This window comes from Diabrotica undecimpunctata, chromosome 4, assembly GCF_040954645.1.
Source record: "Diabrotica undecimpunctata isolate CICGRU chromosome 4, icDiaUnde3, whole genome shotgun sequence".
NCBI lineage: Eukaryota > Metazoa > Arthropoda > Insecta > Coleoptera > Chrysomelidae > Diabrotica > Diabrotica undecimpunctata.
The window spans coordinates 71,523,807-71,538,534 of record NC_092806.1 but is presented as its reverse complement, the minus strand read 5'-3'; positions in this window follow the sequence as shown (position 1 = coordinate 71,538,534).

The following is a 14,728-nucleotide window of genomic DNA, read 5'->3' as shown; positions in this document are numbered from 1 at the left end:
GAGAATAAGACGTAACATTATGAAGCAACTAAAAATGGACCCGATAGCAATGAAGATATATCTAGAAGAAGAATCCGACACCTCTGTCGATTCAGCGTAAAGTACATAGTAAATAGAAGCAATGGCGTCCATAATACAATGGAACGTAAACGGTTTCTTTAGCCGTTACGAAATGCTAAAGCATATTATCTCTGAAATCAACCCAATGATACTTTGTTTACAAGAAACCAACTTTAAGGATTCCAGCCATGCATTCAAGTTTCAAAAATACTCAAACTTTTTCAAACACAGACAAAACGCTGATATAGCCAGTGGAGGGGTTGCTATTTACGTCGATAAACAATATGAAGCCCAGCAATTACAAATCAACACACATAGCTTTGAAGCAGTAGCGATTACAGTAAACATGGAACAAACAATCAATATTTGCAACATATATTTACCTCCTGATCAAATTATAGTCCAAGAAGATTTTGATAATCTACTGCAACAAATCCCCAGCCCCCGCATTATTTTAGGCGATTTTAATTCACACAATCCTATGTGGGGTTCAACAAAAACAAACGCTAGAGGCAAGATTGTGGAATTTTGTATGACCTCACAAAATCTTAATTTGTTAAACGATGGTAGACCCACCAGATTTAGCATTCAAACGGGTAGTCAGTCGGCCATCGACATATCTTTATGTGATCCAATGTTATCCCCAACACTAGAATGGGACGTTATCCCGTACCTATACGGAAGTGACCACTATCCCATTAAAATTACGTTTCCACAACAAAAAAATAACAATATTACCACAACCCCATCGAAATGGAATACAAAAAATGCAGACTGGGAGAACTTTACAAAATACATACAAAATGAAATAAACAACATAAAAGATATTACTCTTAATGACATAGATAAAGACCTAGATACCTTCATATCAATAATTAAAAAAGCAGCAGAAAATCATATTGGAAAAACAAAAACACTAAAATATCATAAACCTTTACCATGGTGGACCACAGAATGCAAAGAAGCAGTAAAAACTTATAAAAGAGCCTTCAATAGGTATAATCATCACAAAACTAGTGAAAATATGGTAGAATACAAAAAACGTCGATCAGAAGCTAGATATATTCTCAAAAAATGCAGGAAAACATCATGGCAAAAATTCGTTGCAAGTATAAATAGTTCTACCCCAGCTAGTAAAGTGTGGCAAAATATAAGGAAAATATCTGGAAAAAAATGTTCAAATAAAATACCTTTCCTGGCAAAAGATAACAAAATTATAAGCGACCGAAAAGAAATTGCGGAGCTATTCGCCGGTGAATTTGAGTCAAATTCAAGTAACGATAACTATTCACCGGAATTTAAGCTCAAGAAACAAAGCATAGAAAAAACGAAGTTGGAATACTACTCTCAAAATGATAATATACTAAATGTGCCAATTACAATGCAAGAACTAAGGGATGCCCTAATGTCAACTAAAAACTCCGCTCCAGGTCCAGACGGCATACCATTAATTTTTTTGTTAAACCTACCAGAAAGTGGAATGTCTTGGCTACTAAAATTATACAATTTTATATGGACAAATCAGGTCTTTCCATCTGTATGGTCGGACAGCATTATAATTCCTCTGCTCAAGCCCAACAAAGACAGAACAAAGGTAGACTCGTACCGTCCTATATCACTCACTAATGTATCCTGCAAAGTTCTAGAAAAAATTATAAACAAAAGACTATTGTGGTACTTAGAACAAGAAAAACATTTAATTCCACAGCAAAGTGGCTTCCGTCAAAATAGATCATGCGTAGATAATCTATTAGATTTAGAATCAGAGATACACGAGGGTTTTGCAACTAATCAAGAAACCATCGCAGTGTTTTTCGATATTACCAAGGCGTACGATACAGTTTGGAGGTTTAACATTATATCAAAATTACACAAATGGGGAATCAGGGGTAATATGCTAAGATTCATAGAAAACTTTCTTCAGTCAAGAGCTTTCTCTGTGCGCGCCGATAATTCCACTTCAACAAAAAGAATTCAGGAAAACGGAACACCTCAGGGATCAGTTATGAGCCCAACTCTCTTTCTTGTCGCTATCAACGATATACTGGATCATTGCTCCCCGCTAGTTAAGGGAAGACTATATGCCGATGATCTGGTTCTATTTGCAAAGGGCAAGAATATAAAAATGATTCAAAAACACTTACAAGAATCCATTTACAAACTAGAGATATGGTCTACATCAGTAGGTGTACAATTCTCCACACTAAAAACAAGATGCATGATTTTCTCAAGAAGGCACCGGATGCAAAGAACTACACTAAAGCTGTGTGGCAAGCCGCTGGCATTCTCAGACAAAATTAATTTTCTCGGAATGGTATTCGACCAAAAACTAACATGGAAACATCATATTTCAGAAATAAAAAAGTCTTGCCAAAGTGGATTAAACGTAATGAAAACATTATCAAATAAAAAATGGGGAACCGACGAAACCACATTATTAAATATTTATAAGTCACTTGTTAGATCAAAAATAGATTATGGGGCTATTGTATATGACTCGGCTAAAAAACACGTTACCAATCAACTTGAAATCATTCAAAACACAGCACTTCGGATCGCCACAGGTGCATTTAGAACCACACCCGTTAAGAATCTCCAATGTCTTACAGGAGAACCACCTCTTACCCTACGAAGGAAGTATCTAAGCCTTTCGTATGCATCTTCAGTTGCCAGTAACAAATTCCACCCAGTGTTTCGAAATACATTTACGGACCGGTATCTAGAAGCTTATAAAAAAAGTAAGTTCGATCCACCTTTCTATGAAAGAGTCCGAAGAAATTTAAAAGATCTGCAACTGCAAATTCCTGACCTCTATCCTTCAAATCTAAAAACTCCCCCTCCCTGGTTAATCATGATTCCCGAGATTAATACGACACTACTCCAATATCACAAATCAGAGACATCACCAAATGTAATCAGACAGTCTTTTTTAAAAGAACTCGAGACTTGCGGGGAAAGTTTTTGCATTTATACAGATGCCTCCAAATCTGCAAACGACGTAGGAGCAGCATTTGTCACTCCATATGCATCCTTCCAATTTAAATTAACGTCGGCCACCTCTATATACTCAGCAGAGTTATATGCAATATTACAAGCCCTCATTCATATCAAAAGTACAAAACAGTCTTCCTCCGTCATTATCTCAGATTCTCTAAACTCGTTAACAACAATTGATCAACTATTCACTAAGAACCCTATAGCCTTACTTATCAAGAAAGAACTTGCAGCCTTACAAGAAACTGGTTCCGAAGTCAAATTTATATGGGTTCCATCTCACATGGGAATACAAGGTAATGAAAAAGCAGACCTACAAGCAAGGGAAGCTTACAAAAACGATCATGCTACAATAGTGTCAAAGACTATTTCCAGTGATATAAAACAGTTCGTCAAAGAAAAAGTGATCAGTGCGTGGCAAAATGAGTGGAATTTATCGGAATCTAAACTAAAAGAAATTAAATCGACAGTGAGTCCGTGGCGCCTAGTGAACTTAAAAAGAGCTGATCAAGTCAAAATCTCTCGACTTCGATTAGGTCATACCAACATTACACATAAGTACCTAATGAATAAGGAAGACATTCCAGTGTGTGAATACTGTCAAATCAACATTACTGTTAAACACCTCCTAACAGAATGTGGAAAATATACAGTCAACAGACAAAATAACAATATTTCCAACAATTTAAAAACAGTATTAGGTGAACATTTAAACATCAAAGACTTAATTAATTTTCTTAAAGATACATCTTTATATAATTTAATCTAATGTAAAAACTAATGTCGCTAATGACCCAAGTGGTTGAAGCGACTATTTTCTTTGTAAATAAAAAAAAAAAACATGGCAAGAATATTTTAAAAATTTACTTACCATACATCAAGAGAAAAAACATGGAGAGGATATATACCTTCGGGTTGACCTACCGATAGATGACGAAACGAAACATTACAAGTTATTAACAAATGAAGAACGCAAAAGCTTCAGGCTCCAACACAATATACCGGCCGAATTCCTTAGGTATGGAATAGAAATTTTACATAGACAATTACACAATCTAATAACACTTATATGGAATAAAAAAGAGCAAATACTAACAAAATGGCACGAAAGTGTAATAATCTCAATCCATAAAAAGGGAGACAAAACTAAGTATTCTAATGAATATTGTAGATAATGACAAGCAGATGAATTTATTGACTATAAAACACTATATAATCCAAGAACCTTACACGAACATCAAAAACTAGGATATATAAAACAGTGATTAAACCGGTGCTCATGTATGGGTGTGAGACGTGGACGCTGACATAAGCAATGAAAAGAAAACTCAGATCTTTTCAGAGTAAAATCCTCAGAAGAATCTTTCAACCTTGTTACGATCCGACTACTAACCAATGCCGAATGAGAAAAGTCTCTCGATTAAGTTCAATAAATTAAATCTTAATGTCTAAGATAGGCTGGAAATTTTTACAGACTTCCTTATAACCGCTTTACCAAGTTAATCCGAGAGGAAGCCCCGAAGAGGAAAAAGCAAAATGCGATGAAGAGATAACATATGATCAGATTTAAGAACAATGGGGCTACCCACTGACCCAACTATCATGGATGATGTTTCGAGATGGAAGCAAATTGTGCAGTCTGCAAAGATACACTCCGGGTTATAGTGCTACGGGAAAAAGAGAAGAAGAAGCTAATAGATCATAAAGTATTCTTTAATTTTATGAAAGCATATGATTTAATTCCTCAGGAGGTTAAGCGTTTAATGTCCCCTAACGAAACGAAAAAATTTCTCCTCGGTATGAATGTGAAAATTGTTAGACACATTTATCCGGTAAGGGGTTAACAACTAGTATTAATAGATGTGTAAAAAAGACTTCCAAGTTTAATATGAAAGTGAGATTGTGACAAGACTTAGTGCTTAGTGCTTTTATTCTCAGTTGTGTTAAATCAGATAACATGGCGACTAAAGCATAACATTCCCTAGTGCTGATATTATGCTGATGATATACTGTTAATAGAAAATACTAAAAGAAATTTAAAGCTAATACTAGAACACTAGAGACAAGCTTTGAAAAAAAAAACAGTTTAAATAAATACAGAGTATCTCGAATATTCACTTAAAGATTTGGTTACTAATAAAAGAAAGATGATTTCGTAGGATGGTGTAGAGTTAAAGCCAATGAAATAAAAGTAGGCAAAGGTTGTGAGAAAAATGTCACTAAAACTAACAGAAAAATTCTTCAAAACAATCATTAGATCACCTATGATGTACGAAACTGAATGTTGGGTAGTTAAAACCAAAGAAAAGTAATAAATGTACTTAGTGGATATAAGTATGCTGAGATGGATGATTGGAGATATATGAAGTGGATAGAGAAAAAATCAAATTAGGAATTGATACATTAGAGTAAATTTTTAGATGACACAAATTGATGCTTAAATGAGAAAGCATAAGTTAAGATTATTCAACGTTGAAATGATTATTACTCAGTACAAGGAATTGCAGAGTAGGTTGAAAGTTCTTGGAAGCACTAGGAGAGAAATACCAGAGAAGACTTAATTAGAATCTTATAAAAGAATTGATATTGATATAATTTCAGAGAACTTTTAAAAAATTGGTATAAAGGTGAAAAATGGAAACGTTGATAACTATTATCATATTTTCAGTTCCAAATAAAATAGCATAATTTTCTTGTATTTTATGTATATCATATATATATATATATATATATATATATATATATATATATATATATATATATATATATATTGTTATGCTATGTAAAATTGAAAATAAGATTGGTTTGCTTTTAATATATTTCAAAGTACAAAATAAAAGATATTTCGAAGAAATGAAAGTCCATTATCCTGGATTACCTGTAGTAAACAAAATTATTTAAAGATATGCATAAATTATTTTCTTTGTAAAATATATTCGTGACGTGAGTGAGCTTAGTGAAATCGTGAACAATGCGAACGGGTTTTCCAAATAGACTTTCCAAAAAGACAATAGAATAGAAATATTTAGAAAATATAATTCTCCGTTAGTTCTTAAGAATTTGTACAAACCGATTAGCATGTTAATAGTTTTTAGGAAATTTATAATTGTAGGTAAAATTGTTGTTTGTTATCTAAATGGTAGATGGGGATAAGTGTGACGAACTTTGATTGGAGGAGGCTTTGATAGGAATGAGAATTAAGCTAGATTTTTGAGGGAGAAAAGATAATCAGTTGTTTTCCAAGGGTTCAAGGCGAACAGTCGTTGTTCTCTGGTGGTTCTCCAGAGGTAGTAAGCAGTAGAAGTGAATGTTTGTGAGTTTTCGTGGAGTAAGTGTATCTGACGAAAGCTGATCCAGTAAAATATTGTAAGTTATATTTTTCTACTTATATTCCAAGAGTCACTGTTCAGGCCGGAACGAGAGATTCAGTTTATCGAGAGGAGAAGAGGCTAGCATCATTTGAACGATACGTGCATTTGAAGGAGATCATTAAAGACGATAGGCTCGCAATAATTTGTTCTGAGATTGCTGATTACCTAGGGGACTGCTAAGAATAGATAGTGTAGGCTACAAGGAACAAGGATTTGGACAACTCATCATCAGAGAGATAGTTTTACCATTCGTCAGTTTTTCTTTATTAACAACACATTTTTTAACAATTGCTTTAGAAAAGATAGGAATATTTTGATCAGGAGATTTAGAACAACAATTTTGATTTGAAATTTTAATTTATATTGTATATACCATTAATTTTTGAAGGTTCACGTACGTAGAACAAAATTTTGATAATCATTATATGAGATATTTTTTATTGAAGATATTTGAGTGTGAATTTTATTTCAATATAGAATGTTGTATCATATATTTTTTTATTATTCCGGTATTCTTTGGACCTTACCTATCATATGTATAGCATAGATATTGAAGCACGAGTATAACCCTAAATAAGAAAATTAAATAGTGTGATAGAATCATAATTGCATCATTTAAATAAGTTTAATTAATTAATTAATTAGCTAATTAATTGCTTGGCGCACCTCAGACTTTTAATATTACATTAATATATATATATATATATATATATATATATATATATATATATATATATATATATATATATGTATATATATATATATATATCTATATATATATATATATATATATATATATATATCATGTATTTTTCAAGTCTGTTCTTATCAAGTGGGAAACAACTGCCATCGCATGTTCATCTTCATTAACCTCTGAACCAAAATGTATATATTTTCTTATTTCTCGTTTCTTTCGTCTCGTTTTCTGGTTACTCTTTTTATAGCTAATAATGCTAGAATATCCACCTTCTGGTTTTATATTTTTTTGTTCTTGTATTTATTTATGATTTATACATTCCATGTATCAATTCTTAGTATCTATTTGTAATAAAAAGTTAAGTTTTTTTATTCATCAAATTCAATTATTAATGTTCGATTTTGGACACTTGACACAATATTCTTGCGCAAACGTTAAATTCTGAAGAAGATATGTTGCTCATACATCGCTCCAACTACAATTTTTCTTCAGGATATATTCCTTTAGCTGATATGTTTTAGTTTTAGTACACCAGAAAATCTTTCTTTACACTTTCTCGTCTACTGCATTACGTATGAAGATACACGAGGGGTGAAAAAAGGGAAATTATCTTTTATGTAGTTTCGGTTTATCTTTTTAATCTCTTTTAATTTGTATATCATTGGAAGTTCCCCCAAAGTTAAAATTTATTCCCCCCCCCCCCCAAGGCAAATGTCTAGATCCACTATGTCTAGATCCATTATTGCATGCACCACCTAGTAGTGACGCGACACATAGTGTCTTCAAAGATGTAAGAATAGCTCTATTCCTAGCAGACCCAAGTTATATTTCTAACACAGTCAACAAATTTGTTGGGATCCAGTAAGAATTTTTATACATAGAATAGGGATACTCCCTCTTGGCTATAAGACCCTTTACCAGTTTTTAAATACCTGCTTTTACACTTTAAAAAAAAAACTAATTTATATAAAAAGTTTACATTCATTGATTTGAAATATAGTCCTTATTACTTATTATTTTCTCAGGGAAAGCTGCATTTAAGTGCATTTTTTTAATGCCCGTCAAAAGCTTAATGCTCTTTATTTTTATACGTTTTCTATATCGCTCGAGGCTTTTTTTGTAAACTGCAAAACCTGTAAATTCATAAATTCAAAACCGATCATTTTAGCTAACTTCAATTTTATTTATAAATAATAAATCAGAAGCAAAAATATTAATGTATTTATACAGAGTGTCAGAAAACTCTCTTGACGAACGAAAACCTGAGATTCCTCAGATAATTTTAAGACTATTGAACTCAATTCACCTAGTCCGAAAATGGTTCCTAAGGGAACTAGAGCTCTTTTAAATTTGTAGCTGTCTTGTAAGTAATTTTTTTAATACCTCCAGAACGCTTTTATTTAGAAAAACGAAAACTGGTACGATGATTTATTCTTCAGAGTTAAATCGATATCATTAATTGCGAATTTCTAGTACCATTCATAGGCGTTTATTTTGGGCAGATCAACTGTTATTTTAACGCATAACTTTTTTGTCTTTAACTTTAAAGCATTTGTGATACTAGATTATTAAATTTTCAGGTATTATTCTACTAAAAGTCACTATTACTTTAAGTTCGTAGGATACACCGTTTTCTATAAAAATTATAAAAGTTAAATTAATAGGTATCTTAATAATTTTAAAAATTACCTTATTTGTAAAAAAAGTTTATGAGAAGAAAAAAAAAATCAATTTAAAACAAAATTTTATTTAAAGATTTTTAAAAACGATTTATTACGATAAAACGAAACTACGAGTAACACAAAAGAACAATTAGTACAAGAACAAGTATTTTTAGGAACACTAAACTTGTTTCTCATTTCTCAAAACAAAAAAGTTATGCGTTAAAATAACCATTGACCTACCGAAAACGGATGCCTATGAATGGTACTAGAAATTGGCAATTGATGAAATCGATTCAACTCTAGAGGATAAATAATCGTAACAGTTTTCGTTTTTCTAAATAAAAGTGTTCTGGAGCTATTTAAAAAAAGACTAAATACAAGCAGCCGTCTTCAAAGAGCTTTAGCTCCCTTAGGAAACATTTTAAGACTAGGTGAATTGGGTTAAGCTGTCTTAAAATTATCTGAGGAATCTCTGGACTTCGAAACGCTAATATCGTTCTTATCATCAATTAAAAACCCTGTATTGTTCTCTTTTATCACGTGCTTAATTTGTTTTTTTTTGTTTTAGAACTACAAAGCTTTGCTATAGATAAAGAAATTCTGTAATTTTAAGTTATTTTCAATTATTATAAAATTTCGCTTTACTGTTGTACTTAGTTTGAACAAGCTATATTTTATTCGCTAGACTGCTTAGCTAATTAGTCATTTAAACAATATTTAGGATATCCAAAGTGTATCTGTGTTTAAGTTTGGATGATTATGAATAACTACATATTTGCTGCTGCTGCTGCAACCGCTGTCAGTTATTGCAAATGGCAATAACCGTTTCCGAAAAGTGTTAAAAGATCTCTTACTGGTAGTTAAGTTTGTTCTTTTAAGTAAGAGGAAAAATTAAACAAGAAAAGATGAACGTGATTTTAATATTTGGAGAACCTTCTGAAAAATAATTTATTGTCAGAAAAATGATACATATCGAAGTATCCTGATAAAGTCATCCTGTTCGAAGAAGCTCTAAAACACCAATTTAAATTTTTAGAGCTAAATGTAGTGCCAACTATCCCAAAAGTAATAAAGATTATTAATTCATCGTATTGCGATCTGGTTCAAAATCCAAACACTATACCGTATTCATTTTACAAATTCAAAATCGTCAATAGAACCACGTGTAAGCCAAACAGGGTCGTACTGATGTATGACCTATGTATCATATGATTTTTAAAAATATTTACTTTTGAAACTGTTAGTGTAAGAATTTCTTGAAATGTAATCATTATATCACAATTAAACTAACCTCTAAAAAATAACACGACCAGTAAATAACTCAACAATAACTATAACATAAATATAAAACAATATATTAACTTAAAAGTGAACACGATACAATTTGAATTTAAAATGCTGGCAAGTTTGGATCTGTAACATGAGAATCTGTCTGACTTAAGATAATAAATTATATTTAATAGCCTCTTGACGAATGAGATGGCGAATATCAACACGTGCTCATGTTTACTGATGGGAATTTGGTAAACGAATGTACTTTAGCAGTCGAATTATCGCCTTGAAGACAGGTTTGAGTCTTTATTTAGTGTCTCCATAATTAAAAAAAAACAGAAGTACCGTATTTTCCACATTGATATGTATTAAAACTTTTATGAAAATCTGTTTCCAACAGACAGAGACACTTAATTTTTTGTTTACGGACACTTGAACAGATTAGTGATGAGTTAGTTCCATACAATAAACTTGCGTGCATAGAAATCGACCCACTTTGAACTTTTGACGTGAACTATATTTTTTAGTAACTATTACTCTGATTTAAAAGGGGATTTACTGTTTAAAATATAATTTAACATGATTTAATATGAGTATAAATTAATGAAAATTTATTTCGACTATGCTAACATTGTAAAATTATTGCATCAAGCAAATTAACTTTTATTATTTCTAAAACAAAAATAGTATTTGACAATTAAACTTTTAATAATTAATGTTTTAATAATAGGTATGATCTCCTCTTACATTAATAACTTTTCTTATACGGTTAGGCATAGATCTAATCAATTTCGCTATTGTGTAGATCGACCAACTAGTTTATAAGTTAGTTAATTGGTTTATTCCTGAGAGTGATTATTTAAACAACTGTACTTTCATAAACAGTTTCTCTATATGTTTTTTGTAAATTGCAATCGATTCTTTTTAGGCTTTATTTTTAAGGTATAAAAAAATCTGAAGGATTTATTACATTTGTTATTTAAAAACAGTTTAAAAAGGGCTGATTTTTGGGTTATAGATATTTATAAAAATTTTGACATGTTTTATTTCACACGCTTGTAAGGTGGCTTTATATTACATATTAATAGATTAAAAATGAAGATCTAAATTTTATAGCTTAACTTATACTGGGGATACACAGTGAAGCAGTAAAAAGTTATAAGTGCAGGTACTCGTATAATACCGCCACGAAAAAGTGAAGGGAAGAACTGTCCATTGAAATTTCTTGATTTATTTTTTGTTATTGATCATAGAAGGTTCTGATTTTATTTTGAAAAGTGTGTTTTTTCAACAGCTTTTCATTGAGTGTACTAACAATTGTGTGACATAAGAGATGTCAAAGTTTTTAACCCTAGAAACGTGGACTATAATTAACTGGCAGTTATGGTGGACTATCGTCATTTTTACGACATCTAACAAAAAATTGGAAAAAAAAACGAATGTAATTATAAACACTTATTACAAAAAATTGGAAAAAATATAAGTCTTACTAAGTGATACACAAATATAAATAAAGTCGATGTACACTACTCGTTTGCACACATTGTAAATATATTACCTCGGTGTTCGCCACATATAGCGTGATGGCATTGGTTACAATATGTACTAGTCATGCGCCTCTTTTTACTCGGACAATGAAAACATGTCTTGCGATCCTCTTCTTGAGCTAACGGCCGTTTAACTTCTTCGAAAATTTTGAGAACATCTTTAATATTTTGTTTAAGATTTCGACGTAAAATTATAATACATAATCGTTCTTTTAGCCAGGGTTCTTAAGTGTTTGTGGTGTAAATAACATACGAGTTAATACTTGCAATATTTATCATACTATAGAAGATAAACAAAGGCCATCTCCTCGTTTGACGACCCGCATTCACATTCGAACACATCTAGTCAAATGTATCCACTCCACCTTTCGTTTCATTACAATAAGTTATTATAGTGGGTTTATTATTTATTTTGGAAACATCAGCACCTTCGTAAGTTCCTTTACAAAATATGTACCAAACGGCAAACCATTGGTATTGATTTTCTTGTTTTAATAAGGAATAGCATCGATCATATATTTCGAAGAACTGTCACACACCATAACGATTTTGAGACCAGACGAATTAGGTTTATTAGGTAAATACATTTGGTCAACGCCCTCGAAATCCTACTAACTGTTTATAAATAGTCAAATAGGATAAAGGTGTATATGATTTTCTGCAGATGGTAATAGAAATATTTCGAATATATGCGCAAAAGGATTATCCTGCTGCCTTTCTTTTCGTGTTTCCTTTTCATTAAACCTATGACAGTTTATAAGATATTTAAAACGCTGCCCACTCAGCGCTGATATAGTACTATTAAATATCAAATATTTCATGGATAGATGACTGTCTTTAGTTGCTGCAGACATTGTCATATTTTATAGAAATTGCCTTGTAATTTCAGTATTTGAGTGTAATAGAGTACAACATAGTGTATCATCTAAAAAAAATTTAAGAAATATTCTTTTGTGAACTTTTGTGTAGTTTTTGGCATTTCTTTGGGACCAGCTATAAAATGAATAATATTTCTAGCTGTTGTTCTTTTTCACAATGAAGGTATTTTATTTGACTACTTATACCCGTTTTTATCTTCTAGAACCTTTCCCGGATTTACAATAAACTGATGTTCCACTTGATGTTCCAGGTACTTCTTCTGTATATTTTTGCTTTCCACCAATATTGCTTTTATATCTGGATCCATTAAATTTACAGATGAACTGGTTACACTAAATGGCTGAAGTTTTTGAATTACCACAATTTTTAGAGTCACCTTCTTTATCTGAATCGTCTGATTCAAACTTCAAGGCATCTTACTCTAACTCCCAGTCACTTCCACTATCTTCACAAGGTTCCTACTCACTATCTTCACCATTGATTATACGCTATATTTCATCGTTTATTTTATTTGTCGTTAAAGGTTTTGTTGATGACATAGTGCTACAATTAAATAAAATAATATTTACTGCAAATATAAAAAAGAATTAGATAATGACTTAAAAATGTCACCGGTGTCCAAATAAACTCGAGAGAAGAAAACTAAAGTAGAAAGTGGATTTTCGTAAAATTTACGGTGTGCCCTCAAAAATTCTAATACATAATTAGAGTAGTAATGAAACACGCCCACCAGCTGTTAACCCTACTGTCCTGTTCGGGTCTATTTGACCCAAAGAAAATTTATTTCTTATTTTGCAAATTATTACGCGGCGTAACGTTTTCGCGTTTCGTGACTTTATTACCTAATATGAGGTCTTTCAATTGCACACGAGATAAAAAATCAACTTCCTGATTTTTTTGATAAAAATTAAATTGTTGCCTATAGTACGTTCGGATCAATATGACTCACGTATTTAAGCCGTTAAAAATTACGTGTGTGCGTATGTTTAGTTGGCAGTATTTTATATATTTTCTAACAGTTTGTCAGTCAGGTACGTCTATAAATAGAAACAAGTTTCTGCCAGCTAGAACTTATAAAAAATGTGTAGTGTAGCTACACTATAGCTGTGGCGATGTAATTTAAAGCATTTAGAACGGCATGTCACATAGAAGGAAGTGGTGGTGATAGACAAGTGGTAGGCTGGTAGGACACTGATATGATAAGCTCAGTCATTTACAGTTCAAATTTCAGTCTATGTTTGCATATTGACAACGTCGTATCGAAGAACGCTAACCGAATATGAGCTTCGCGAGCTCGCGAATGTGTCAGAGAGTGATGAGTGCATATTAGAAACAAAAAAACAATACAAGTAGTGAGAGTGAGGAAGAAAGTAGTGATGATTCTGCTGTTCCATTCTACGTACAACATCCTGTAGAACCTTCTATAACAGTTCCTTTAAAAGACGGTAATATCCAGTGGTCTCGCGATCCTCCTTATCAACGCGGTCGTTTTTACACGGCCAATGTTATAAATAATCCTTCAGGAGTTACAAGGTACGCATGTGCATGAATTTTCAATATCATAAATTCATTTGACGCAGTCATTTCTGACATAGTTGCAAACCAAATTATAAATATGATCAACATATAAGGACAGTGTGTTTTTGGAACCAACTGGAAAGACTTGGATAAAATTGGTTTTTAAGCACACATTGGTAATTTATTGTCAGCTAAAATTTTTAAGTCCCATGACGAGTCAACTAAAAGTTTGTGGAATGAAGAAACGGGTCGTAGTGTATTTCAAGCAATAATGTCGCTGGAAGTATTTACAAAAATTTCGCAAGTAATACGTTTTGATAACACGACTACTAGATAGGATAGTAGACGTACTGATAAACTTGCAGAAATACGTGAAATTTGGAAAAAAAATCGGTTGCCTGTAAAGTCGGTTTTACGGGCGAAGATTTTACGTGACAACGTCTTTTTCTCGGTAGAATATTTATTGATATGAATATTATTAAATTGCACAATAGGAACAAGGAATTGAATGAAAATAAGAATTGCGCAAATTTTAAATATAGAAATATATTTTGTTTACTAAAACATTGTACATGTAAACTTTAACTTAACTAATTTCTATTTGAGTGATTTTGTTGAGGATAGGACGATCATGTTTGAGTGGGAGAGAGACGCAAGGCATTCGCCGGTCCGGCGGGCCTCTCTCTCGTTCGGTGACTCATCGTAACAGACGTGAGCGGGCGTTAC